The sequence below is a fragment of the Brienomyrus brachyistius genome, chromosome 5 (assembly GCF_023856365.1).
Source record: "Brienomyrus brachyistius isolate T26 chromosome 5, BBRACH_0.4, whole genome shotgun sequence".
Taxonomy (NCBI): Eukaryota; Metazoa; Chordata; class Actinopteri; order Osteoglossiformes; family Mormyridae; genus Brienomyrus; species Brienomyrus brachyistius.
In genome coordinates this window covers 16,223,981-16,229,336 of record NC_064537.1, presented here as the reverse complement: position 1 = coordinate 16,229,336, position 5,356 = coordinate 16,223,981, and positions in this window count along the sequence as shown.

Below are 5,356 nucleotides of genomic sequence, written 5' to 3'. Positions count from 1 at the left end.
GATTTGGGATGTGAATCCATAACCCTCCAGACTCTGACACAGATGCCGATCGTACAGAGCAATTCACCAGTTGGGGAGCAGTTGACTTGGACCAGGTTCTTGAAGCAGATGTGAAAGCTAGGAGCATGAAGGTGTGAATGAACAGGTGCAGAGCGAGAGCAAGATTTAAAACACCTGAAAAATAACATTTTGGCTTTTGTGACAGTAGATTTAGAAAGCCAGGAGACCAACAAGGATGGAACAGCATTATTTCAAAATGAAGAATGGAGCTGTGTAGAATATAGCAGGAAGGAATTAACAGTAGAACAGAATCCCTGGAAGTATTTTTTCAGAAAATGTAAGACATGGGGATCAAAACTGTCCAGCAGTAAGATGTAGGGCAGATTTCAGGCATTGGAAAAAGGGCAGTAACTTAGCACGATGCTTGCATTGCACACTGCACCACGTCGCAGGCAGCCCAGGTCTTCCAGAATCACTGCTACACAAACCAATGCAGCTATTGCAACGTGGAGGATATTAGAGACTGGGGTAGATCTGGAGCGCATCCAGGCCAAAGTCTGGTTTGGGGGGAAGGGAGACATCATTGTCAGAGAAAGAAAGGGTAACATGGACTGAAGACAAGACACACAGAGACGGGATGCGGGGAAAAGGCCGGATTTTGGATTGCCGGGGACCAGCTACAATGAGGCAAGAAGTGAGATGGAAAGGGCAAAATGGGAGGAACTGAAGTTCTACTGATTACAGAACATTACGGAATCTAGGCCAGAAATGCCACACTTCTGTAAACGATCCTGATGAAGATTTAATTTCAGCAGTTCATCCTCAGTTCACCTTTTTTTTACGCAAGGTTATGACATCATTTGGGAACACTCTTTTAAGACTGTTCCAGTGCAAGGCAGTCAGACTGCCAAGCCTGTCCAGGTCAAGAGAATAGCCAGGTATTGATGTTTGCACCAGGCATGTAATCTATACCCACTGTTCTTCATACCGAATGTCAGATTATCGTTTAAAGCATTAGCATTGCAGAAAAAGTAACTTGCATTTGCCAGCCTTTTCCAAAAGATTCCAGATATTCAAAATATCTGTTCCCATTTCATTTTTAATCTTAAAATTTGGAGAACTTTTAAACACTGTCATCTGGAAGCTGTCCTTGGGACAGTTATCACACATTTCTTTGCAAAAAAAATCATGCTTTCCATCCAGGATTGGCATTGCAAAGTGTCATATGCCGTTATCCCATTAAAAATCACATCTCCAGGCTGGTCTGCTCCTCCTCTGTCATCAAGGACTTCTGCTGGCCGGCGTGATGTGGCCTGACACAATGTAACAAGATAATGCTCATTCCGTAAACCAGCAGTAGGCACACGAAAACTGTACATGGTCTGTGTTGCTTTTACAGCAGCTGCTCTCTGCTGTTTAGATAAACAATTGCTGAAGTGAATCCTGCAATTAATTCTCCCACATTTCTCTGCAAAATGCAGAAAAAACAAACGCTGTAATAATCAATGCAATGCACGATACCAGGGGTTAATTTGTAAGATATTTGCCAGTATCTGCAAAGACTGAAAACTTATCACAGTACAATGGAAGTTGCATTGCTTCAAATCTTTAGTATATTTCAACCAAACTATATTAATGGGAAGCATTTAATTTTCTCCAAGAATTAATAGCTTGGGGGCAGCATGGTGGTGCAGTGATTTGCACGGTTACCTCATACCTCTGGGACCCGGGTTCAAGTCTCCACCTGGGTCACATGTGTGTGGAGTTTGCATGTTCTCCCCATGTCGTCGTGGGGTTTCCTCCGGGTACTCTGGTTTCCCCCCACAGTCCAAAAACATGCTGAGGCTAATTGGAGTTGCTAAATTGCCCATAGATGTGCATGTGTGAGTGAATGGTGTGTGAGTGGATGGTGTGTGAGTGGATGGTGTGTGAGTGGATGGTGTGTGAGTGGATGGTGTGTGAGTGGATGGTGTGTGAGTGGATGGTGTGTGAGTGGATGGTGTGTGAGTGGATGGTGTGTGAGTGGATGGTGTGTGAGTGGATGGTGTGTGAGTGGATGGTGTGTGAGTGGATGGTGTGTGAGTGGATGGTGTGTGAGTGGATGGTGTGTGAGTGGATGGTGTGTGAGTGGATGGTGTGTGAGTGTGCCCTGCGATTTTACTTTGCTTCGTTTTCATCGTCAGAAAAATGATTTGTGACATGCACCATTTTATCTGATTTTTAAAGGTTAAGCGTGTCCCTGTGCCTTGGGAGGGACCCGTGAAGCAAAACAAAACCAAAAAACCATGAAGACACAGAAAAGCGGCAAATAAAAAAACAAAAAAGTGAAATTTGCAGACGGGGGCATTATGTTGGTGCCTAAACGAAATAGTGAAATATAATTGTTTCGTCAACATTTGCAAAGGAAATTTTAACCCTAACACAGGAGTTTTCAACCATTTTTGAACCAGGGACCCCCAACCATGAGCACCATAAAGTGGGGGGGGGGGGGAACTTAGGACGATACCAAGGGTCCCTGAGTGACTGGGGCCCTAAGAATTTTGGAACATAATTCGATTAGTCTGGGTTCGAAGCCCAAATGTTATATACTTTCATGGGTCTCAAAATTCCTATCAGCACCTCCTGCCCCCAAATCAGGGCTGGGGGCCCAGTAACTAAAAGCTAAAGACTGGGCTGGGGGAGGGGTGGCTTTAATGTTGGGTCTAAGCTGAAGAGAGCCCCTGAACCCCCCCCCCCCCCCCCCCCCAATTGCTCTATGGAGGTGTTTCTGTGTTCTGGAGATTGTCGTGTTTTGCAGACGCATGTATTTGATGGCCTTGCACTGGCAGTGAAGAACATTTTTAACCAGACAAAGCTGTTTTATATTGTGATGTATTTACAAATATTTAATCCATTTCAATGAAAGTGTGTAAAAATGCAATATAAAAGTATATGGTATATTTTAAGAAACAAAATTGGCAAGAGTTTAACATAGTTTGACATCATAAATTATGCATGTGAATTATATATGTAAACAACACAATGTACTGCGTAGCTCTTCCCACACAAAAAGCACACACTGCCTTTCGTGATTTATTACTGACCACACTGAATGGTTTGTTATATTACTGTACAAAAATTACAGTAAGCTTTTCCCCATTTGCCTTTGCTCTGTTACAGGCAGGCAGATCAGAAGTGAGCAGGGCGCTGAGGCACTGTTAATTCACAGCAGGCGTTTGTAATAAAGCTTCATAGCACAAACATCTCCAGAGTCATCTGCCACGAAACAAACCACCAGGGCAGACTCTCCCACGTCATCAAAGGTTTAGATCAGGTTTAAGATGCAGGCTTCATTGAGCCTGCTGTAGACAATTTGTTATGATCCTAAACCAGAGTAAGATCTCAAGGGTGGACATCTCCACGAAGCAGAAAGAGACTCACATCTTTTAAATTGGTGTCTCTCCTCATTATGCGCACAGGTGTTTGAACAGTTAAAAGATGCGTTCATCTTATTTCAATATCAATGCACTAAACACGTATAATATGTATATACGTATGTATAAATATTAACTTGAATTTTATTTATCTTTAGTCCTGTTTAATCACACATCAGCACTTCGTTAAGCACATTTTACGCTGACGTGGCACATTCATGGGACATATTTGTTACCTTTACATCCGTTGTCTTGTGCTGCCGACCGCCTAACTAAAACTGCAACGTGTCCATTGCAGAATGCTGCTTTGATACGATGCCAAGCTACTTCCCTCGTTTTTTTCTTCACTTTTGTCTTACAGCACATGCCTCTGACTTGCTGAGCGGCTCTTTTGCAAACGCTAAACAGTCAGTGTGCATTACATGGCTTTTTCTTCATTTAACCAGAATTACAGAACATGTTGTAACATCACCTGGGTGCCACACATCCATAACACACTAAGGGCTTTAAAATAGGTTTTAAAACAGGTTTTAAAAGATGGCCCCAACTCAGCTGTCATGTGATGCTGGTCTGGATGGATGGATGCTGCCACGGAAATGAAATGTCTTTTTGAGAAGATGGCAAAGTAAAAAATGCCGTTGTACTTCAAACATCAGCATGGTTTTGTCTAATGTGAGATCATAGAAGCCTATGACACATATACATATCAGGGAAAATTCTGTAGGACTTTTTTATCCCTGAAAAAAAGTACAACTCATTGTTTGGTAAACACATCTCTTGAATGTAATTGTAACCTGTGACTTTAATTGCAGTTTATGGAAACTAAATTATTCTACTCAACCAACCTGTGGTAGACATGTTCCAAGATGAAGATTTATGAAAGAAGCAGAGACGATTCCAATTAAAGCAGTTTTCCTGTTACACCATAGAAAACGAGAAGATACTCAACCGCACAAAGTATGTCCATAAGCATATATTTTAAAATACAAAAACTCTTAATATGGCAGAAATAACCTTTAAATAATCATGTACAGATATTTTAGCAATGGCCAGTGAAGTTTTCATTCTTGTCAATATCAATTTTTTCAATTTCTTGTATTTATTTCCAGTCCGGATAGTCTTTACAGTTGAAAAACATCAGTTTAGTATGTATTGAATAGAATATTAACCAGAAAAAGGCCTGATATGATTTTGGCACAATGCGAAACGCACATATTTGTTTAAACAACGAGAAAGACTCAAAATTAGCAGCTACAGGAATGTTTATTCGTTGATGAGTATGTGAGATGCTTCTATATATAACTGTTAAATATATATAACACAGGAAAATGCATTTGTTATTAAAGTTATTAAACTTGCTAAAATTGCAGTTCTGCAAACTGTTTGTTGGTTTCAAAGTTCAATCCAGCCTTGACAATACTTTGTGTTGTGGAAATACTGCAAAACTGATTAAGCAGAAAACTTTTAGTGAATGAAAGTGTTTTGTTTGTAATAAAAATGTCCAAAGGCACGTCGAAATAAATGCCAGTAACAATTATAAAACGGAGATAATTTATTAACTGAGAATAAATATTTCAAATCATTGATTGAGTTTTTTTTGTTCTTTTAATTAATATATCCCAGTTGGATCTACCATGTGAAAATATCCATTCTTTGTCGCTATCCTTTGATGTGATCTGTCTTGTTGTCTGACTCAAAATGAGAGGAGGAATTTCCTGGGACTAAATGATCACCTTCAAGTAGGAGAGAAAGAGAGAGAGAGAGAGAGAGAGAGAGAGAGAGAGAGAAAGAAAAAAATAAGTTACTTGGGAGTTTAAAAGACAAGAAAAGTTTTGAGACAGCCCTCTAGCTGGCGAAGGAGGGACTTTTTAAAACATGAACATACACAAGTTATCTGGTGTGTCCAGCACCTCCCCAAAATTTTGGAATATAAAAGCCAGGTC